Source organism: Salvelinus namaycush, chromosome 28 (assembly GCF_016432855.1).
Source record: "Salvelinus namaycush isolate Seneca chromosome 28, SaNama_1.0, whole genome shotgun sequence".
Taxonomy (NCBI): Eukaryota; Metazoa; Chordata; class Actinopteri; order Salmoniformes; family Salmonidae; genus Salvelinus; species Salvelinus namaycush.
Window position 1 is genome coordinate 17,049,599 of NC_052334.1, and position 25,559 is coordinate 17,075,157.

The following is a 25,559-nucleotide window of genomic DNA, read 5'->3' on the forward strand; positions in this document are numbered from 1 at the left end:
CGCTCTCTCTCTCTTTGCCTACTAAGACGCTGGACTTCTGGCCTTGGCCTGATATCTCCTCCACAGTCAGAATCTGTGCAGGTCTAAAAAAATATCTGCCCTGTGCCCACTGCCCTGTGCAGGGTGCCGTCTTTCGGATGGGACGTTAAACGGTTGTCCTGACTCTCTGAGGTCATTATAGATCCCATGGCATTTATCGTAAGAGTAGGGGTGTTAACCCCGGTGTCCTGGCTAAATTCCCAATCTGGCCCTCAAACCATCACGGTCACCTAATAATCCCCAGTTTACAATTGGCTCATTCATCCCCCTCCTGTCCCCTGTAACTATTCCCCAGGTCGTTGCTGTAAATGAGAACGTGTTCTCAGTCAACTTACCTGGTAAAATAACGGATAAATAAAATAAAGAATCTATCCATCTGCCACCACCAACCACCTGCCTGTCTCTCTGTCTGTCTGTGCTCCTGAAATCAGTCAGTCACCCACCATGTGTGGACTGTACTGGAGGCTGTCCTGTTCGCTACTCGCTAGTTCACCTTTTGTTCCGTTTTGTTTTTTGTTTAATTTTTAATTTTCTTTCCTCAGGCCCTTTGTGCTACACCTAAACAATTAGCTCACTGACTCGCTGGGCCAGCTATGGAGTAGGCAGCTCCATAATTAAAGAGGCAGTATCGTTTCCCCCGGCTGGATGCTCTATTCTGTTCACCAGATATGCAGCCTTATCGTAGACACTCCCTCCACCTGACCATACAATGTAGAGCTCATTAGCCAGACCAGCCCCAGTCGGACCAGCTGTTTTTTTTCTCATTTTCTTTGTGGTTTATTTGCCTTAGTTATAGGACTGTCAGATGGAGCCTGTCAGTCAAAAGGACTACTTTGTCCATGACTGCTGACGCCTGGCTGTTGTATTGTGGAGACCAGTCAGTTTCGCTGCTGGGCATCTTGGCTTTCACAGATTATTAACAGTTTTCCTTTGAGCTTCTCTGACACTGAACACGCACTGGCCACTTTCTTTTCATGCGGCCGGCCCGGTGTTCTTTGACATGCACTTGGACTTCACTAGAAACAAAACAAAAAGAGTGGATGAGCACTGCCTCTTGTAGTGGAGGAGGTACATAAAGATGTCTGAATTCAGATATGATGGAATTGTTTTACCACTATCCATGGAGTTTTTAAACTATGGCGCCAATAAATCAACACAATCTACTTTTGTGTTTTATCAAATTGCCTGCGTCTTGGAGCTTAAATTGGGATCATGTGCTAATGACGATAAATAAATAAAAAAGAGCAACAGGGCAATGTACTATACAGCAAACATGGTAAACAAGTGCTTGGAGGTCGCCATCTTTATGCATCTTCCCCATTCCTGCTGCCGCTCTGTGCTCTCAAGCCCCGGTGAAATGAATACTGTTTCTTTAAGAACGTGAAGATTCTTTCTGTGCTGCTGTGAACTGAAGCCCCACCCTCCACATCGCTCTCCATCAATGCCTTGCACTTTGTACCCTGCATGAAGGCCCTTTTAGCTAACATTTTAGGCCGCTGTGTGTGTGTGTGTGTGTGTGTGTGTGTGTGTGTGTGTGTGTGTGTGTGTGTGTGTGTGTGTGTGTGTGTGCGTGCGTGCGTGCGTGCGTGCGTGCGTGCGTGCGTGCGTGCGTGCGTGTGTGCGTGTGTGTGCGCGTGAGAGTTTGCGCTATTTTTTCCTAACTGCATGGATCACAATTGTCACTCATCCAGATAAAGAGTATACCAGTTTAATCCAGGCTTAGTTTGACTCGTTCACCTGAAGTGTGTGCCATTTATCGATATAACTGGATAACAACAGTATCTACAGCCTGCTTGGTGATACAGCCGTCTGTCTTGATGGTACAGCTCCTGGTGCTCTTTCTCTATCTATTCAGGGACCTTTTAAAACAGTCAATCCCACCACTCATCTGGGTGTTCCTTCCTTCTGTGATAAACCTTATTAACCTTCTTCAGCCATATCATATTGTTGTGGTCATAGAAATAGAATGGCTGGAACAGAAAAATCTCTTTAGTCCATGACATTACACTCAGTATGGTTGACGCTGGCTGCATCCCAAATGGCAGCCTATTCCCTATATGGGTCAGGACTTTTGAACAGAGCAGGTGTCTCCGGTCTGTAGCTGTGCTAAATGTGGGAGCTGGAGCTGAGGTGGGTTGACCAGTCAAAAGTAGTGCACTATATAGACAATAGGAAGCCATTTGGGACGCAACCAGGGTTGGTTTTTAGACCACACTGTGTCCCTTGCCCATCGCTTCAGTCAATAACCAGGGAGCCAGAGAGAAAGCAAAGAGTTCTATTTATGATAGCCTGCCTGCCTGTAATCCTGTGTGCAGTGGTGTGGGTGTTCAGAGAGATAGATTGAAGGATGAGGATGTGTAGAGGTAGGAGAGAGAGTGCTTAGAGTAGCTACTGTGTTCATAAAAATTGTTCTAACATCTAGATTAGATGATATTTTTCTGGTTTAGATTGTGTTCATTACTAGTGTGTTGAGATAATAAGAGGAACCTTTACAGTGTTCAGATGTTGTGCAGCATCGATGGCTGGTGTGTTTCAGTGATGTAGAGCTAGTGTAGAGTATAACACCAGTCTATAGTGTAACGTAAAGGGGATTTCAGGATCAGTGTTTAGTTTTATGGGCAGCCAGTCAGTAAAGGTGAGTGAAGTGTGTTGAGAAGAGTAGGTTGTTAATGGGTTCATATGGACACTGGAGGTGTTTTATGGATGTTACTGGTTGTTAAAGTGTCTATAGCTTAATAGAATCACTTACGCAGAAAGTTTGTGTGAGCGCATGTGTGTGCACGCCCCAGCCTGCCTCTGCTGCAGGCCTGTTATGTTTTAACGGGGCGTGTCCGTGCGAGCGAGTGTGTGTTTGAAGTGGCCTTGTGTGCCTCACCAGAGGCTGTTCCCTATTCCCATTTCACTAAATCCTCTTAGCACAATTTCAGTTTAAACGCAAGTCAAATCTCTACTCTCAACTCACAAGACTTTATCAAAAACATCTCTTTGTAGCCAGGGGTATTTTCTCCCCCCCCTAAATTCATCACAGGCATTCTCTTTGCCCTGCCCCTTTCACCAAATTTTGTGCAGCTTATGTCCTTAAAGTGGAGAAACGTTAGCCTGCAGTTGCATCTTTTACCATGAGGAGGTGCTGCCTTGCTGACCCCCTCTCCTCCCATGTCCTTCTCCCTCTCTCTCTCTCTGTGTCTCTCTGTCTCTGTCTCGCTCTCTCTCTCTCTGTGTGTCGCTGTCTCTCTGTCTCTCTCTCTCTCTGTGTCTCTCTGTCTCTGTCTCTCTCTCTCTCTCTCTCTCTCTCTCTCTCTCTCTCTCTCTCTCTCTCTCTCTCTCTCTCTCTCTCTGTGTGTCGCTGTCTCTCTGTCTCTGTCTCTCTCTCTGTATCTGTGTGCAGGCTCGGTCCACGCCACATCCATGGCGGCGTCGCGGGTGGAACAGGCCCTGTCAGAGGTGGCCTCCTCCATGCAGAGCAGCGCCCCCAAACAAGGACCCCTACACCCCTGGATGACTCTGGCTCAGATCTGGCTCCATGCAGGTATAATTGTACACTACACCACTAACACACAGCTATGGTAGTATACTACACCACTATAACACACAGCTATGGTAGTACACTACACCACTAACACACAGCTATGGTAGTATACTACACCACTATAACACACAGCTATGGTAGTACACTACACCACTATAACACACAGCTATGGTGGTACACTACACCACTAACACACAGCTATGGTAGTATACTACACCACTATAACACACAGCTATGGTAGTACACTACACCACTATAACACCCAGCTATGGTAGTACACTACACCACTATAACACACAGCTATGGTAGTACACTACACCACTATAACACACAGCTATGGTAGTACACTACACCACTATAACACAGCTATGGTAGTACACTACACCACTATAACACAGCTATGGTAGTACACTACACCACTATAACACAGCTATGGTAGTACACTACACCACTATAACACACAGCTATGGTAGTACACTACACCACTATAACACAGCTATGGTAGTACACTACACCACTATAACACACAGCTATGGTAGTACACTACACCACTATAACACACAGCTATGGTAGTACACTACACCACTATAACACACAGCTATGGTAGTACACTACACCACTATAACACACAGCTATGGTATTACACTACACCACTAACACACAGCTATGGTAGTACACTACACCACTATAACACAGCTATGGTGGTACACTACACCACTATAACACAGCTATGGTAGTACACTACACCACTATAACACACAGCTATGGTAGTACACTACACCACTATAACACAGCTATGGTAGTACACTACACCACTATAACACAGCTATGGTAGTACACTACACCACTATAACACAGCTATGGTAGTACACTACACCACTATAACACAGCTATGGTGGTACACTACACCACTATAACACACAGCTATGGTAGAACACTACACCACTATAACACAGCTATGGTGGTACACTACACCACTATAACACACAGCTATGGTAGTACACTACACCACTAACACACAGCTATGGTAGTACACTACACCACTATAACACACAGCTATGGTAGTACACTACACCACTATAACACACAGCTATGGTAGTACACTACAACACTATAACACACAGCTATGGAAGTACACTACACCACTATAACACACAGCTATGGTAGTACACTACACCACTATAACACACAGCTATGGTAGTACACTACACCACTATAACACAGCTATGGTAGTACACTACACCACTATAACACACAGCTATGGTAGTACACTACACCACTATAACACAACTATGGTGGTACACTACACCACTATAACACACAGCTATGGTAGTACACTACACCACTATAACACAGCTATGGCAGTACACTACACCACTATAACACACAGCTATGGTAGTACACTACACCACTATAACACAGCTATGGTAGTACACTACACCACTATAACACACAGCTATGGTAGTACACTACACCACTATAACACAACTATGGTAGTACACTACACCACTATAACACACAGCTATGGTAGTACACTACACCACTATAACACAGCTATGGCAGTACACTACACCACTATAACACACAGCTATGGTAGTACACTACACCACTATAACACAGCTATGGCAGTACACTACACCACTATAACACACAGCTATGGTAGTACACTACACCACTATAACACAGCTATGGTAGTACACTACACCACTATAACACACAGCTATGGTAGTACACTACACCACTATAACACAGCTATGGCAGTACACTACACCACTATAACACACAGCTATGGTAGTACACTACACCACTATAACACAGCTATGGTAGTACACTACACCACTATAACACACAGCTATAGTAATACACTACACCACTAACACACAGCTATGGTGGTACACTACACCACTATAACACACAGCTATTGTAGTACACTACACCACTAACACACAGCTATGGTAGTACACTACACCACTATAACACACAGCTAGGGTAGTACACTACACCACTATAACACACAGCTATGGTAGTACACTACAACACTATAACACAGCTATGGTAGTACACTACACCACTATAACACACAGCTATGGTGGTACACTACACCACTATAACACACAGCTATGGTAGTACACTACACCACTATAACACACAGCTATGGTAGTACACTACACCACTAACACACAGCTATGGTAGTACACTACACCACTATAACACACAGCTATGGTAGTACACTACACCACTAACACACAGCTATGGTAGTACACTACACCACTATAACACACAGCTATGGTAGTACACTACACCACTAACACACAGCTATGGTGGTACACTACACCACTATAACACACAGCTATAGTAATACACTACACCACTAACACACAGCTATGGTAGTACACTACACCTGGGTAAATAACACCCAGTCTGGACAGACAGGGGAGTTTGTTAGTATAATGTCGCTGTATTAACCAGCTCTTATTGTATAATACTCCTATCCTACTGTCTTTAATGATGTATACAATTTTTTTAAATATATTATCCAAAGTGCAAGAGGCGTCACTGCAGTACCTGGTTCAAATCCAGGCTGCATCACATCCGGCCGTGATTGGGAGTTCCATAGAGCGGCGCACAATTGGCCCAGCATTGTCCGGGGTAGGCCGTCATTGTTCCGAATTTGTTCTGAACTGACTTGCCTAGTTAAATAAAGATTTAAAAAAATGATATCCTGGAGTAGGGAGTGTTTGTGTGTGTCCGTGTGTGTGTGTTGTTAGTGATTGGCAGGGTGTGCGGGAGTGGTAAACCATGAATTCAGGGGAGGTGGGGTTGTGGTGGGAGGAGGGTGGTGGACTACTAGCAGACAGCAGCTTAATGGAATCAAAATATGTTGCTGGGAGGTGATCTGACTGTGGACCATTATCATAATCCAGGCAGGGCGATAGGTGGGAAGGAATCTACTAGGGATGAAAGGGTTATCGGTTTCACGATAAATACGGTAAAATTCCAGACGGTTAGTATTTCCATTTAAATTTGAATTATCATTAAAACCGTGTTTGATTACCACAGTTTGAAAAACTCACAGTAAATACTGTCCAGCATCAACAAAAGTTAGCAGTCTGACGCAGGTGCAACGTGGGTTTTGTTTTGTGTGAAAACATGGCGGAAGGCAGTGACAGTGCTCGTGAGATTTTTCAGCCTTCTAGGAGGACCAAATCTGAAGAATCGAGGAAAGGGGCAACACTTCAAATCTCTTGAGTCATCTTTGTGACCACCACCCACTACTTTATTGCGAATGCAAGGTAAGCTAACGTTTAGCTCAATGCATGATGTGGGGGCTTTGGAATGGGGGAAAATGTCATGGTTTATCTAACTTGCTAATATTTTGTCAATCCTGTAAAAACACTACACGTTGTTCTGCTGCTGTATGGGTCGTGTGTCTGCAGACTCTATTCTCCCATTGCACACGATAACACGCTATGTAGTTTAGTCACCCAACCAACACATTTTGTTCATTTAAAATCTGGCAGTCGTCAACTTGGTTGTAAAAGTGTTCCAACAGGAGAAACACTATAGACTCCTATACAAGACTCAAGTATGTATGTCAATTGTTGGGCTCATTGCAATTACTATCACTGTCTTCTTAAGACTCATTTTGTATTTATGTAAATTGTGCATGGGGTCATTGCATATACTCAAATGCAATGCAGAAGATAGACTGTGTGTGTGTCAGTGAGTGAATAATAATAATTATTATTATAATGTAACAACACCAATAATAATAATAATACATTTGCTATTTTCTTGTTTACAGAGTGGGCGTGCAGCAGGCAAACCCAGTGACGCTACTGGACCCTCCTCATCTACAGTTGTGACACAGACACTCAAGCATTTAAAAGGCAGGCTGCTTATGCACCCACATCAAAACATGCTCAACACCTCACTGCAGCCCTTTCATATTACATTGCAAAGGACATGATGCCATTTCATATTGTTGAGAGGCCTGGCTTTCTGAGGCTGATGAAGGTTGCCGTGCCTACTACAAAGTGCCATCACAAACTATATTTTCCAAGACTGAAATCCCAAACCTGTACAACCAGGATAAAGCTGATGTTGGATAAAGTTTGGCTCAAGACACGTGGTTTGCTGCAACTACTGACCTCTGGACCAGTGAAAGCAGGGGGTGGTCAACCCCAATCAGCTTCACTATCCATTACCTCACACCAGACTGGCAAATGGAATCAAACTGCCTGGAAACACAGTTCTTCCCAGAAGATCACTCGGCTCACAACATCAGAGAGTTTTTTGAGAATATGCTGGAAGAGTGGGGGATCAACAAGAAAGACCTGGTCTGCATAACCACAGACAACGCAACCAACATGATCAAGGCTTTTGAAGAGTTCCCAGATCTGTGGCTTGGGTGCTTTGGCCATCATTTGAACCTGGCCATCTCAAAGGCTCTGAAAATTCAGAGAGTTGACACAGCAGTCAAGGCCTGTCGTCATCTGGTCCAAGGCTTCTCACGGAGCTGGAAGAGATTGAGAGAAAAGCAAGCTGCCCTCAACATGCCACAGAAGGGTCTGATCCATGATGTGGTGACCCGATGGGGATCTACACACAAGATGCTTGAGCGTTTCCTCAGCCAATGAACATGTTCCTCAGCACATGGCATCTGATGCCCAAGGAGCATCAGATGTCATGGAGCAACTGTGCCAGCTTCCTGAACCTCTGAGCAAGTTTACAGATGCACATGCCTCAGAGACACGAGTGACACCGTCAGCCATCAAGCCTGTCCTAGACCACATCACCCATGATGTTCTGGTGGAAAAGGATACGGAGCCATCCCTGACCAAGGAGATGAAAAGGGTAATGAGAGAAGACCTTAACAACAGATACACAGAGAAGGAAAGAGAGTCATCCACATGGCTTGTTTCATTGACCCCCGCTTCAAAAGGAGCTTTTTAGATGAGCCTGAGGCTGCAAAAGTTGACACTGACAGCTGTGTCCAGGAGGCCTTGAAGCTGGCAGCTGCACAAGTCAGGGAAGAACCACAAAGCACCAGCAGCACCTCCACCACCAACACCCCCACAGTGGCATCGGAGGGGAAAGGCCTGGCTGGGTTGCTGAGAAATATTACCTCAACAAGGCAGCAGAGAGGTGAAGAGGGTCAGATTCCGACCTCCCCAGAAGACAGAGAAAGAAGAGATCAAGGTCTACCTGTCTCTGCCACCCATTCCAGCAGAAGAGGATCCACTGGTGTGGTGGAGGGGCCATGCATCAGAGCTGCCTCACCTTACCAGGGTTGCCAGGAAGCTTTTGTGCATCCCAGCAACCAGCGTGCCATCAGAGAGTGTTCAGTGCCAGCGGGCACATTGTCTCCCCTCGCAGATCACTACTTAAACCTGACAAAGTAAATATGCTGACATTTTTACATTTCAATCTCAAGTGAACAAAGATGCGTACATACAGGATGTTAGGCCAGCAGCACCTTATTTCTTTATGAAGGAGAGAACGGACATACAGGATGTTAGGCCAGCAGCACCTTATTTCTTTATGAAGGAGAGAACAGACATACAGGATGTTAGGCCAGCAGCACCTTATTTCTTTATGAAGGAGAGAACAGACATACAGGATGTTAGGCCAGCAGCACCTTGTTTCTTTATGAAGGAGAGAACAGACATACAGGATGTTAGGCCAGCAGCACCTTATTTCTTTATGAAGGAGAGAACGGACATACAGGATGTTAGGCCAGCAGCACCTTATTTCTTTATGAAGGAGAGAACAGACATACAGGATGTTAGGCCAGCAGCACCTTATTTCTTTATGAAGGAGAGAACAGACATACAGGATGTTAGGCCAGCAGCACCTTATTTCTTTATGAAGGAGAGAACGGACATACAGGATGTTAGGCCAGCAGCACCTTGTTTCTTTATGAAGGAGAGAACATACATACAGGATGTTAGGCCAGCAGCACCTTGTTTCTTTATGAAGGAGAGAACAGACATACAGGATGTTAGACCAGCAGCACCTTATTTCTTTATGAAGGAGAGAACAGACATACAGGATGTTAGACCAGCAGCAGAACAGACATACAGGATGTTAGGCCAGCAGCACCTTATTTCTTTATGAAGGAGAGAACAGACATACAGGATGTTAGGCCAGCAGCACCTTATTTCTTTATGAAGGAGAGAACAGACATACAGGATGTTAGGCCAGCAGCACCTTGTTTCTTTATGAAGGAGAGAACAGACATACAGGATGTTAGACCAGCAGCACCTTATTTCTTTATGAAGGAGAGAACAGACATACAGGATGTTAGACCAGCAGCACCTTGTTTCTTTATGAAGGAGAGAACATACATACAGGATGTTAGGCCAGCAGCACCTTGTTTCTTTATGAAGGAGAGAACAGACATACAGGATGTTAGACCAGCAGCACCTTGTTTCTTTATGAAGGAGAGAACATACATACAGGATGTTAGGCCAGCAGCACCTTGTTTCTTTATGAAGGAGAGAACGGACATACAGGATGTTAGACCAGCAGCACCTTGTTTCTTTATGAAGGAGAGAACGGACATACAGGATGTTAGGCCAGCAGCACCTTATTTCTTTATGAAGGAGAGAACATACATACAGGATGTTAGGCCAGCAGCACCTTGTTTCTTTATGAAGGAGAGAACATACATACAGGATGTTAGGCCAGCAGCACCTTGTTTCTTTATGAAGGAGAGAACATACATACAGGATGTTAGGCCAGCAGCACCTTATTTCTTTATGAAGGAGAGAACATACATACAGGATGTTAGGCCAGCAGCACCTTGTTTCTTTATGAAGGAGAGAACGGACATACAGGATGTTAGGCCAGCAGCACCTTGTTTCTTTATGAAGGAGAGAACAGACATACAGGATGTTAGACCAGCAGCACCTTGTTTCTTTATGAAGGAGAGAACGGACATACAGGATGTTAGACCAGCAGCACCTTATTTCTTTATGAAGGAGAGAACGGACATACAGGATGTTAGGCCAGCAGCACCTTGTTTCTTTATGAAGGAGAGAACAGACATACAGGATGTTAGACCAGCAGCACCTTGTTTCTTTATGAAGGAGAGAACGGACATACAGGATGTTAGGCCAGCAGCACCTTGTTTCTTTATGAAGGAGAGAACGGACATACAGGATGTTAGGCCAGCAGCACCTTGTTTCTTTATGAAGGAGAGAACAGACATACAGGATGTTAGGCCAGCAGCACCTTGTTTCTTTATGAAGGAGAGAACGGACATACAGGATGTTAGGCCAGCAGCACCTTGTTTCTTTATGAAGGAGAGAACAGACATACAGGATGTTAGACCAGCAGCACCTTGTTTCTTTATGAAGGAGAGAACGGACATACAGGATGTTAGACCAGCAGCACCTTGTTTCTTTATGAAGGAGAGAACGGACATACAATCAGTGCTGTTCATTTGATTTGTTTACATATTTTATGTTATCTTAATGTCAACACCTGCACAGATACTCACAGGTAGAGGGAAGAAGAGAGAGGGAGAAGCAGTGGGATGCAGGGAGAGAGGGAGAAAAATCCACTCCTGCTATCAGAGGCTAGAGCAGAGCATGGTCCCCTCCCTCAACCAGCTGCTGCTGCCTGCCTGCCTGCCTAGTGCTACTGAGGCTGAGTGAACCAACCCCAAACAATCTCTTACACACACGCACATATACACACACACACACACACACTACTACTGGAGGCCGTGCAGAGCTTTGGCGCTCCCATGAAAAGGACAAAATGCCAGAGAATGGGGAGATGTCCTAGATATAACATCCTTTCTTTCTCTAGGACCAACAAATGAGGACAGCACAGCTGTCTGCTCAGAGCACAGCCTGCCTGGAGACACACACACACAGGGAGACACACACACACCCAGGGGGAGACACACCCAGGGGGAGACACACACACAACCAGGGAGACACACACACAACCAGGGGAGAGACACACACACAACCAGGGAGACACACACACAACCAGGGGAGAGACACACACACAGGGAGACACACACACACCCAGGGAGACACACACACACAGGGAGACACACACAGACAGGGAGACACACACACACAGGGAGACACACACACAGTGAGACACACACAGGGAGACACACACACACACACGGAGACACAGAGAGTTTCACACAATTAAACTTGTGCACACACACATTGTATGACTTTAAGTTAATGTTTTCTCATATCATTAGCTATTTCCCCCAAAGGGAAGATGATGATGAAACAAATGATATGATCTTTGGATAGTTTTTATTGCTTTGGAAAACTAAGACAGTCACTCAAATCTCTGTATATTATCTATGGACTTTATTTAAGAAAGGTAGGGACAGAGCAATAAGGTGTGTGTGTGTTTATCAGTCTGGCTGCAACCTGCTAGATGCTCTCATTTCCTCTCTGCCTGCACATCAAATGAAATCATTAAGTAAGAAGACAGCAATCAGCCCTCTGGTCTGCTGCATCTCCCATTACCACAGGAAGTGTGTGCGCGTGTGCTTCTGTGTCTATCTGATTGTGTGAAGCGGTCTCTGTGCCCGTATGTCTACTGTCAGTCAGTCAGTGTATCCAAGTTTATTGTTTATGTCTGTGTCACTTTACTGTCCTCTCTCTACTCTCTCTCTACCTCTTTACTCTCTCTACTCTCTCTACTCTCTACCTCTACTCTCTCTACTCTCTCTACCTCTCTACTCTCTCTCTACCTCTACTCTCTCTACTCTCTCTACCTCTACTCTCTCTCTACCTCTACTCTCTCTACTCTCTCTCTACTCTACCTCTCTACTCTCTCTCTACCTCTACTCTCTCTACTCTCTCTACCTCTCTACTCTCCCTCTACCCTCTCTACCTCTACTCTCTCTACTCTCTACCTTTACTCGTTCTACCTCTCTACTCTCTCTCTAGCCTCTCTACTCTCTCTCTAGCCTCTCTACTCTCTCTCTAGCCTCTCTACTCTCTCTCTAGCCTCTCTACTCTCTCTACTCTCTCTCTACCTCTACTCTTTACCTCTCTACTCTTTCTCTATCCTCTCTACTCTCTCTCTACCTCTCTACTCTCTCTCTACATCTACTCTCTCTACTCTCTCTCTACCTCTCTACTCTCTCTCTACCGCTCTACTCTCTCTCTACCTCTACTCTCTCTTTACTCTCTCTCTACTCTGCTCTCTTTCTAGCGGATGTGTACATTGGCATGGGAAAGCCTGCGGAGGCTACGGCATTTATACAGGAGGCTGCCAACCTGTTCCCCATGTCCCACAATGTGCTGTTCACGCGGGGCCAGGTGGCTGAGCTGCGGGGTAATGTGGACGAGGCCAAACGCTGGTATGAGGAGGCCCTATCCATCAGCCCCACCCACGTCAAGACCATGCAGAGACTGGTGAGTCTCTCTCCTCTTCTGTTCTGTTCTCCTCTCGTCTTCTCTTCTATCTCTCTCTCTCTCCATCAGCCCAACCCACGTAAAGACCATTCATAGACTTGGTGAGTCCTGACTCATGACTCGACTCCAACTCGACCAGCAGTCACTTGAACATGGACTCAGAAAGTCTTCTTCCTTTGCATAATTCAACATGTTAGCTACAACAGCAAATTTTGGATAGCTACTGTATTAGCGGTTTAGCCTTACTTAGCTTTTTACCTTAACGTAATATAACTTCAAAGATTGCTGAACTGCAGCTTTTTGCACTACCGAGATTGGACTTGGGGCTACAGTATAAAGGACTCAGACTTGAACTTGGACTCGAATTCTATGGCCTTTGGACTCAACTTGAATAGATCACTGCCTCCCAGTCCCATAGCTCCCATAGAGGGAGTCTCAGTCATATAGTGAAGTGGTGCAGACAAAGAGGGGAAGCTTATTGTAACAGTGTAAACCTCCATGGACCTGGAAAGAGAAGTGAGAGAGGGAGACCATAAAGAAAGCAGTAGAAGTCCTTGCCCCCATTACCTGCTGCATTAACACCATTAAGAGTTTGCTGGCTGCTACTGCTGCTTTGTAGTTTTTATTACAAAGGAGACACTTTGGGGATGACAAGGCTGCATTAAGCCAAATTAGAAACTAAATTATGGAAATTGTAAGTGGGAGCTTGTGATTGGTTGGTGGTGAATACAGCATGGTAAACTGACTAATGGAAGAAACCCAGAAGAACCCATCACATTCTGCTGTATCAGCACTACAAGCAGGGGAATTTCCTATCGTTTTTTAACTCTTACTCCAACACATACACACACAAACTGACACACACGGGTTGGAGGAAAAGTGAAAAGGTTAGAGGTCCTTTAACCCCTTGGGACTATAGACGCTACAGTAAGGTTGGTTGATGTATGTGTCTGTTCACTCAATGTGTGTGCAGTGTGCACGTCGTCTACATACGTGTGTGTATGTGTGTGTCTGTGTCCTTGCTGCTCCAGGATGAGGTGTTGCTCCTCCCTCACTGCTCCCTCCCATCCTCCCATAGCCTGAGACAGGAAGAGGAGTAGTCCTCCAGCAGCAGAGAATGGTAAGAAGTGTGTGTGCCTCTACTGAGCTGAATCGTGGAATAGTCCCTGCCTATACTAGATTATGTTGTGACTGGTGCGTGGTGGGATGGTGACTGTACTAGTTTGTGACTGGTGGGATGGTGACTGTACTAGTTTGTGACTGGTGGGATGGTGACTGTACTAGTTTGTGACTGGTGCGTGGTGGGATGGTGACTGTACCAGTTTGTGATAGGTGCGTGGTGGGATGGGGACTGTACTAGTTTGTGATTGGTGGGATGGTGACTGTACTAGTTTGTGATAGGTGCGTGGTGGGATGGATGGCGGTATCTGTAGTGTTTGATGGCTGTTGGGTGGTGTGATTGTTCTGGCATGCGTCGCATTGGCTTCGGGTCTGGGATGCAGAGAGTCGTTTGTCAGTCAGCCTATTTGTCAGAGCTGATAAAGCGAAGTGGTAATGGGTCTGGCACACTGTACAGCACAATTATAGACTTCCATCTCTCACTCTCCTCTTTCTCCACCCTTCCATCCATCCATCCCTCCATCCCTCTGCCCTGATAGGCCAGTTAGTGGAGGGCCATGCATGCACCACTCCACCACTCTGACTGTCTGAGAGAGAGGGAGGGGAGAAAGAGGGATGGATGGACAGAGGGATAGAGGGAGAGAGGGATGAATGGACAGAGGGATGGAGAGAGAGAGGGATGGATGGACAGAGGGATGGGATGTAGAGAGAGAGGGGAGAGAGAGGGATGAATGGACAGAGGGGGGGAGAGAGAGGGGTGGATGGACAGTGAGATGGAGAGTAGATAGGAGAAAGAGAGAATTCTGCTGATACAGCTGTGACTTCTAGACGGAAGAAACCCAGAAGAACCCACCACATTCTGCTAGCCTGAGCCTTGTCTTCTTACCTCTCCTCTCATTTGTTGTGTCAGCCTGTGTGTTAACCCAGCAAACCGGGAACATTCCCAGAACATTAGCTACGATTCACATTCATTCTAGTCAGGGTTTTATTTAACATTAGGATGATAACGTCCTAAAAACATTCAAATGTTTTTGATAACATAATCTTTTTTTTTTCTTCACATTTAAAAAAAATGGAATATCCTTGCAATGTTATCCTAACATTCACTAAAATCTGTAACAACCACCACAGACATTCCCCAAAAGTTATAATTTGGGTTTTCAGGTAATTTAATAACACTATGTACCAGTAATGGGTCTTTCTATAAATAAGGGGGCCAATGTGTAACATTGGGATCAAAATTTCAAAATGGTTTGAAACAAAAATAAAAAGGATTTTTATGCAGTTCCACATGTCTACTTAGAGGAATATAGTTGAAGTTGGAAGTTTACATACACCTTAGCCAAATACATTTAAACTCAGTTTTTCACAATTCCTGACATATATTCCTAGTAAAAATGTCCTGTCTTAGGTCAGTTAGAATCACCACTTTATTTTAAGAATGTGTAATGTCAGAATAATAGTAGAGAGAATTATTTATTTCCGTTTTTATTTCTTTCATCACATTCCGAGTGGGTCAGAAGTTTACATACACTCAATTAGTATTTGGTAGCATTGCCTTTAACTTGGGTCAAACGTTTTGGGTAGCCTTCCACAAGCTTCCCACAATAAGTTGGGTGAATTTTGGCCATTTCCTCCTGACAGAGCTGGTGTAACTGAGTCAGGTTTGTAGGCCTCCTTGCTCGAACACGCTTTTTCAGTTCTGCCCACAAATGTTCTATGGGTTTGAGGTCAGGGCTTTGTGATGGCCACTCCAATACCTTGACTTTGTTGTCCTTAAGCCATTTTGCCACAACTTTGGAAGTATGCTTGGGGTCATTGTCCATTTGGAAGACCCATTTGCGACCAAGCTTTAACTTCCTGACTGATGTATTGAGATGTTGCTTCAATATATCCACATACTTTTCCTGCCTCATGATGCCATCTATTTTGTGAAGTGCACCAGTCCCTCCTGCAGCAAAGCACCCCCACAACATGATGCTGCCACCCCGTGCTTCACGGTTGGGATGGTGTTCTTCAGCTTGCAAGCGTCCCCCTTTTTCCTCCAAACATAACGATGGTCATTATGGCCAAACAGTTCTATTTTTGTTTCATCAGACCAGAGGACATTTCTCCAAAAAGTACGATCTTTGTCCCCATGTGCAGTTGCAAACCGTAGTCTTGGCTTTTTTATAGAGGTTTTGGAGCAGTGGCTTCTTCCTTGCTGAGCGGCCTTTCAGGTTATGTTGATATAGGACTCGTTTTACTGTGGATATAGATACTTTTCAAATCAAATCGAAGTTTATTTGTCACGTCCTCCGAATACAACAGGTGTAGACCTTACAGTGAAATGCTTACTTACAGGCTCTAACCAATAGTGCAAAAAAGGTGTTAGGTGAACAATAGGTAAGTAAAGAAATAAAACAACAGTAAAAAGACAGTGTAACGGTTGTCCTCCTCCTCTTCAGACGAAGAAGAGGAGGAGTAGGGATTGGACCAAAGCGCAGCATGATAGTTTGACATAATGACGTTTATTAAAGTAAAGACGAAAACCGAAATAACACTTCAACAAACTACAAAATAACAAACGAACGTAGACTGACCTAAAACATGTGAACTTACATATAACGAAGAACGCACGAACAGGTACAGACTACAAACAAACGATACAGTCCCGTGTGGTAACATATACGGACACAGGAGACAATCACCCACCTACAAACAGTGTGAACAGCCTACCTTTATATGGTTCTCAATCAGAGGAAACGTCAAACACCTGTCCCTGATTGAGAACCATATAAGGCTAATTACCACTAACCTAAACATAGAAACACAAAACATAGAATGCCCACCCCAACTCACGCCCTGACCAACTAAACACATACAAAATTAACAGAAAACAGGTCAGGAACGTGACAGACAGGCTATATACAGTAGCGAGGCCATAAAAGTAGCAAGGCTACATACAGACACCGGTTAGTCAGGCTGATTGAAGTAGTATGTACATGTAGATATGGTTAAAGTGACTATGCATATATGATGAACAAAGAGTAGCAGTAGCGTAAAGAGGGGTTGGCGGGTGGTGGGTGGCGGGGACACAATGCAGAAAGCACGGTTAGTCAATGTGCGGGAGCACTGGTTGGTCGGCCCAATTGAGGTAGTATGTACATGAATGTATAGTTAAAGTGACTATGCATATATGATAAACAGAGAGTAGCAGCAGCTACTCCAACATTTTCACAAAGTCCTTTGCTGTTGTTCTAGGATTGATTTGCACTTTTCACACCAAAGTATGTTCATCTCTAGGAGACAGAACGCGCCTCCTTCCTGAGCGGTATGACGGCTGTGTGGTCTCATGGTGTTTATACCATGAACGTGGTACCTTCAGGCATTTGGAAATTGCTCCCAAGGATGGATCAGACTTGTGGAGGTCTACAATCTTTTTTCTGAGGTCTTGGCTGATTTCTTTAGATTTTCCAATGATTTCAAGCAAAGAGGCACTGAGTTTGAAGGTAGGCCTTGAAATACATCCACAGGTACACCTCCAATTGACTCAAATGATGTCAATTAGCCTATCAGAAGCTTCTAAGGCCATGACATAATTTTCTGGAATTTTCCAAGCTGTTTAAAGGCACAGTCAACTTAGTGTATGTAAACTTCTGACCCACTGGAATTGTGATACAGTGAATTATAAGTGAAATAATCTGTCTGTAAACAATTGTTGTAAAAATGACTCATTCACAAAGTAGATGTCCTAACCGATTTGCCAAAACTATAGTTTGTTAGCAAGAAATTTGTGGAGTGGTGGAAAAATGAGTTTTAATGACTCCAGTCTAAGTGTATGTAAACTTCTGACAACTGTATATGCAAATTGGCCCTCCACAACAACATACAGTAGGACTAGGACTATACATTGTTTAATCGGCATTGGCAACATTGGCAAGTCAAATTCAAGGACTTTCAGGGACTTTTTCAAGCACTTAATTGTAATTTTCAAGGACCTCAATGTTGTATAATTTATATAATTGTACATATACTGTAGGGCCTAATATAGACCCCCCCACAATAAAAATAAATAATAATGCTTTTTGTGGCATTGTCAATGTATTGATATTCAAATTATTATTAATTTCTAGAACAGTGTTTCCAAACCCTGGTCCTCCAGTACCCCCAACAGTACACCAACCTTGGTCCTCCAGTACCCCCAACAGTACACCAACCCTGGTCCTCCAGTACCCCCAACAGTACACAAACCCTGGTCCTCCAGTACCCCCAACAGTACACAAACCCTGGTCCTCCAGTACCCCCAACAGTACATCAACCCTGGTCCTCCAGTACCCCCAACAGTACACCAACCCTGGTCCTCCAGTACCCCCAACAGTACACAAACCCTGGTCCTCCAGTACCCCCAACAGTACACCAACCCTGGTCCTCCAGTACCCCCAACAGCACACAAACCCTGGTCCTCCAGTACCCCCAACAGTACACCAACCCTGGTCCTCCAGTACCCCCAACAGTACACAAACCCTGGTCCTCCAGTACCCCCAACAGTACACAAACCCTGGTCCTCCAGTACCCCCAACAGTACACCAACCCTGGTCCTCCAGTACCCCCAACAGCACACAAACCCTGGTCCTCCAGTACCCCCAACAGCACACAAACCCTGGTCCTCCAGTACCCCCAACAGTACACATTGTCGTTGTAGCCCTGGACAAACACACCTCATTTAACTCATTGAGGGCTTGAGGATTTGTTGTCAAGTTGTATCCGATGTGCTTGTCCAGGGTTACAATGAAAATGTGTACTTTTGGGGGTACTCGAGGACCAGGGTCAAAAAACGTGGACTTGCCTGACTAAATAAATTAGATGCATGCATGGCGATTTTTCTGTAGCCTATGTGGCCAAAGCAGGCACACATAATAACGCAATCTCACCATTGCTATTTTTATAATGAGAAAGTGACCAAAAAACAGGTTCCTTTTGTAATGAAATGATTTGTATGGAAAGCCAAGTTGAAGCCAGCATTAGCCAGCATTATACAGTATGTTGTCATTCTCATAACAACCACGTGTGGTTTTACCACAACAGAGTATCGCAACTCCCTTCAATTGAAGCAGTGGGAAACAAACGAAAGTGGCCACATCTCTCATAAAAACAGATAAAAATGAAATCAGTTTTTTGCTCCCTAAAAACATTGTAGAATCATTCGCACAACTGGACAGTTTTTGTGTTTTGGGAACATTTCTTTAGACAGTGATTTGGTGATTCCCGGAATGGAAAAGCTTGGGTACCGCTGCTGTAGTACCTGTGGCCCCATTGATGGTCGCTAGCTAGCTGGGTTTATGTGGTAGGTAGGCATGCAGGCTAGGCATGGAACCAACCACCACTTGACAGATATGGTTGCAGTGGTATCAGTTGAGCTGTTGGCTCCAGCAGCGCAGTCAAATGTTTTAGGTTTTTGGGACCAGACTAGTGGTTTGATGCCGTTGTAGTGGTGTCAGTTCTTTGATGCCGTTGTACTAGATGGGACGATAAACCGAAAATGATCCACACCGATCACTTATCGCAGGCATTTTGCTGATATCGTTCATTACGATAAGTAGCCTATACTAGAGAATTGTGAAGTTTGAAATGAAATAAGTTTGCTAATATGGGTGACCGTGCTTCTACACCTGCATTGCTTGCTGTTTGGGGTTTTAGGCTGGGTTTCTGTACAGCACTTTGTGACATCAGCTGGTGTAAGAAGGGCTTTATAAATACATTTGATTGATTGTTAGTAGGATAATTGATGGCTACAAACATCAAATTAGTTTTAGTAGTTTAAAGGATAATTTTTAAATGATGTGTTGCACGTTAATGTTAGAAGCTTATAATGTTCCGGCACAGCCAGAAGAGGACTGGCCACCCGTCAGAGCCTGGTTCCTCTCTAGGTTTCTTCCTAGGTTCTGGTATTTCTAGGGAGTTTTTCCTAGCCACCGTGCTTCTACATCTGCATTGCTTGCTGTTTGGGGTTTTAGGCTGGGTTTCTGTATAACACTTTGTGACATCGGCTGATGTAAAAAGGCCTTTATAAATACATTTGATTGATTGATATAAACTTAAAGTTCTATTTATCGCTATCCATCAATTCAGGCAATTTATCACAATATGATTGTTTGTCCATATCACCTAGCTTTACTGAGAAGGTACCGACGACACAACACACTGGCAGCAGCAGTAGCAGTCAGCAACCTCTTAATGGTGTTAATGCAGCAGGTAATGGGGCAAGGACTTCTACTGCTTTCTTTATGGTCTCCCTCTCCCTCTCTCACTTATCTCTCCTGGTCCCCTTGAATGGAGTTGTTGATAATGCACCAAGGGCAGGACCCAGACTTCTCCTGCTCCTACTTCTGTATTTATCCTCTCTCTCTCTCCTAGTAGTGTGACTCATCCTTCTATAGTCTGTCTTTCCTTCTCTCTCCATATATCTTTCTCCATCTCTTCTTGTGGCGTGTCCCAGGGGTGTCAGCCAGAGTTAGGTATCAGACAGACTACCTGCAATATTCACCAGCTAGTCAAATAATGCGTACAGGATCAAGTAATCATTGAGTGAAAGCTGATACTTGTATGAGTATGCACACTGGCTGCATGTCTAAGCAGTGTAAAAAGTGTTTTGCTCCCGTGGAGCAGTTTGCCTATATTGCTCCTCTACTGTAAATACATTGTTGAAACCCTTTCTCAAACCTTAGAGAAAACCAACAGTATGAATCAGAGTGTAGGTCTAACCTTTATGCACCTCAAAGTAACCCTGCCGGTCTGTCTGTGTCTGTCTCTGGCTGCAGTGAAAGGTCAGTCCTGGTTTTCTTTACACACACACTTTTGGGTATTTAAGCATCGTAGCAGCTCACAGTAGCATGCTGCGGCTGGGGCCACAGCCACACATCACTTTGTGTCATTTCTGCTGTATCTGAGCTTTTGATTTTTGATTTTATTCTGATGTCTGTCTCATTGGTCTCAGTAATAAGCAAGCTTGTCACATCTCATCAACAGCATGTCAGCTCTGCGGACGGGGGAGCAAGGGGAGCACACACACCCCTCTGTCTGTTTTTCTGCCAATCGTTCAGAGCACTGTGGAGAGGTGCATAAGCACAGGGTGGGACCCTTACCCCAGACAGAAGAGGGCTCTCCCTGGCCCCTAACTGTGCTGACTGGGCTCTCTCTCTCTCTCTCTCTCTCTCTCTCTGTTTGTCTCTGTATCTGTCTTTTTTTCTCTTTCTCGCTCGCTCTCTCTCTCTCTCTCTGTTTGTCTTTCTCTCTCTGTTTGTCTTTCTCTCTCTCTCCCTCTGTTTGTCTCCGTCTCTGTTTGTCTCGGTCTCTCTCAATTCAATTCAAAGGTTTATTGGCATGGGAAACGTGTTCACATCGCAAATGAAATAATAAACAAAAGTGAGAAGACACTAAACAACATCAATAAAAAACTATATGAATTGAACTGTAAATATTTTACTCAAAAAGGTTTCAAAAAGATAAAGACATTTCAAGTGTTATATTATCAGCTATGCAAAGTGTTTTAGCAATGTGCAAATACACTGAGCAAAAATATAAACACAACATGTAAAGTGTTGTTCCCATGTTTCATGAACTGAAATAAAAGATCCCAGAAATGTTTCATACACACAGAAAGCTTATTTCTCTAAAATGTGGTGCACAAATGTGTTTGAGAAACAGATGCCTCACAAGTCCTCAACTGGCAGCTGCATTAAATAGTACCCACAAAACACCAGTCTCAGCGTCAACAGCGAAGAGGTGACTCCGGGATGCTGGCCTTCTAGGCAGAGTTGCAAAGAAAAACCCATATCTCAGACTGGACAATAAAAAGAAAAGATTAAGATGGGCAAAAGAACACAGACACTGGACAGAGGAACTCTGCCTAGAAGGCCAGCATCCCGGAGTCGCCTCGTCACTGTTGATGTTGAGACTGGTGTTTTGCGGGTACTATTTAATGAAGCTGCCAGTTGAAGACTTGTGAGGCATCTGTTCCTCAAACTAGACACTTTAATGTACTTGTCCTCTTGCTCAGTTGTGCACCGGGGCCTACCACTCCTCTTTCTATTCTGGTTAGAGCCTGTTCTGTGAAGGGAGTAGGACACAGTTTTGTACGAGATCTTCAGTTTCTTGGCAATTTCTCACATGGAATAGCCTACATTTCTCATAACAAGAATAGACTGAGGTGTTTCAGAAGAAAGTCCTTTGTTTCTGGCCATTTTGAGCCTGTAATCGAACCCACAAATGCTGATGCTCCAGATACTCAACTAGTCTAAAGAAGGCCAGTTGTATTGCTTCTTTAATCAGAACAACAGTTTTCAGCTGTGTTAACATAATTGCAAAAGGGTTTTCTAATGATCAACCAGCCTTTTAAAATTATAAACTTGGATTAGTTAACACAATGTGCCATTTGAACACAGGATTGATGGTTGCTGATTATGGGCCTCTGTACGCCTATGTAGATATTACATAAAAAATCATCAGTTTCCAGCTACAATAGTCATTTACAACATTAGCAATGTCTACACTGTATTTCTGATCAATTTGATGTTATTTTAATGGACATAAAATGTGCTTTGCTTTCAAAAACAAGGACATTTCTAAGTGACCCCAAACTTTTGAACGGTAGTGTATGTACTGTATTTATGTATGTGTATATGTATGTATGTATATATGTATGTATATACTGTATGTATGTATGTACTGTATATATGTATGTACTGTATGTATGTACTGTATGTATATATGTATGTACTGTATGTACTTTATATATGTATATATGTATGTACTGTATGTATGTACTGTATGTATGTATGTATATGTGTATGTATATATGTATGTACTGTATGTATGTATATATATGTATGTATATATGTATGTATATATGTATGTACTGTATGTACTCTATGTATGTACTGTATGTATTTACTGTATGTATGTACTGTATGTATGTACTGTATGTACTGTATGTATGTATGTACTGTATGTATGTATGTACTGTATGTATGTATGTACTGTATGTATGTATGTATGTATGTACGTATGTATATGTATGCCTGTCCCTCTTCCTACAGTCTGATTCATACTGTTTGCTTTCTCGAAGGATTGACATAAGCTCTCTCGGCCCCTCCCTCACCCTCTCCCTCTGTCATCTCCTACTGTCTCTCTGTCTACGATTCAAAATATCTTCCTCTGACTTTGCTCTCACTTGATCTCTCTCTCCATCTCTCTCTCTTCCCCACTCTCTCTCTCTCTCTCTTTTCCCCGCTCTCTCTCTCTCTATGCTAGGGTCTGATCCTGCACCAGCTGCAGCGTTACAGCCTGGCAGAGAAGATCCTTCGGGACGCGGTGCAGGTGAACTCCACGGCCCACAACGTGTGGAACAGCCTGGGGGAGCCCGAGGGCTGCAGCAGCTACAGCGCGGCTACAGAGTGTTTTCTCACCACCCTGGAGCTAGAGGCCTCCAGCCCCATTCTGCCCTTCACCATCATACCACGACAACTCTGACCTGGGAGGGAGACGGACACATACGCACACACACATACATGTGCACGCATGCACACACCTACACATATACGTATAAACACACATATACACACTGTATATACACTAGCCAGACACTGACCTACCTGGGATATATGCCCCACAAACAGACACACGATACATTCCAGTGTCCCTTCTAGCATACCACTTAGAATGCATGCCCAATACATTGCGTCTTTCTGAGTAGTATGCTGGTGTGGACTTAAGAACACACACATACTGTACATATATCCATCAGCCACACACAAATATAAATATATATACACTCCTCACCCACACCGACTGACCAAGCTGCTCTACCCCCCCAGGGTTAGGGTGCCAACAACCTTCCACCTACCTACCACCTCCTGCTTCAGGCCTCTCTGCTGTCAGAACCAGCACCACCACAACCCTATGATGCCTTGCACTCAGCTCTTTCACCCCATATGATCAGACAACCACCCCTCTCCTCTTGAACCCAGTCATATGCCTAGCTAGATGAGCTGGAGAGACGGAGGGACTGACCAATGGACACACACCCAACTGACAGAACAGAGCTCTCTATCTGGTCCAATAATGTACAATAACTGTTGTAGCCATGCCAACACCACTGTGCTGTCCCCGCCCCCTAGTCTCTGCTGTGACCACCGTATCGTATCCCACAATCCCTTGATGTTCCTGACTGTGACTCCTGCACTCCTGTCTTTATCATATCTACATGGTGGAAATCAGATCTACGCTCAAGGCTGCAGTACTATTTTTCCCATGATCCTAACAATGAAGTCAGCTGTAGTAACCCAAACATTTCTAGCCACTGCCAGGCAGTTACTGGCGACTTTGTCCACCGTGTATTGTGTTGCGAGAACAGAATTGAAAGGACGTCAGGGTAGAGAGAGAGAGTTGGCCGTACAGGTGGGTAACTCACTGGTCTCTCTCTTTTCTCTGACTGTTGATTGATGGGAGAGGAGAGGGACAGAGCAGAGGTGTTTTTCAGACAGACAGAGTTGCAGAAGTTTGCATTGCAGATGACAGACAATGTTGTGCTGAGCAGTGGACAATGGCTGGCCACCGTGGTGCTTGCCATCACCAGACCCCCCACCCTGTCCTAGCTTTCAACTCCAATGTGTCCGTGCACATTTGTGTATACAGTTGAAGTCAGACGTTTACATACACCTTAGCCAAATACATTTAAACTCGGTTTTTCACAATTCCTGACATTTAATCCTAGTAAACATTCCCTATCTTAGGTCAGTTAGGATCACCACCTTATTTTAAGAATGTGAAATGTCAGAATAATAGTAGAGAGAATGATTTATTTCAGCTTTTATTTCTTTCATCACATTCCGAGTGGGTCAGAAGTTTACATACACTCAATTAGTATTTGGTAGCATTGCCTTTAAATGTTTAACTTGGGTCAAACATTTAGGGTAGCCTTCCACAAGCTTCCCACAATAAGTTGGGTGAATTTTGGCCCATTCCTCCTGACAGAGCTGGTTTGTAGGCCTCCTTGCTCGCACACGCTTTTTCAGTTCTGCCCACAAATTTTCTATGGGATTGAGGTCAGGACTTTGTGATGGCCACTCCAATACCTTGTCTTTAAGCCATTTTGCCACAACTTTGGAAGTATGCTTGGGGTCATTGTCCATTTGGAAGACCCATTTGCGACCAAGCTTTAACTTCCTGACTGATGTCTTGAGATGTTGCTTCAATATATCCACATAATTTTCATGATGCCATCTATTTTGTGAAGTGCACCAGTCCCTCCTGCAGCAAAGCACCCCCACAACATGATGCTGCCACCGCCGTGCTTCACGGTTGGGATGGTGTTCTTCAGCTTGCAGCCTCCCCCTTTTTCCTCCAAACATAACGATAATCATTATGGCCAAACAGTTCTATTTTTGTTTAATCAAACCAGAGGACATTTCTCCAAAAAGTAC

At 44.3% G+C, this 25,559-nt stretch overlaps 1 pseudogene; it reads left to right on the top strand.

Moving 5' to 3' along the window:
* Positions 1–23,607, top strand: part of LOC120023236 — a 125,273-nt pseudogene extending 101,666 nt beyond the window's left edge.
* The last annotated feature ends 1,952 nt before the right edge of the window (positions 23,608–25,559 follow it).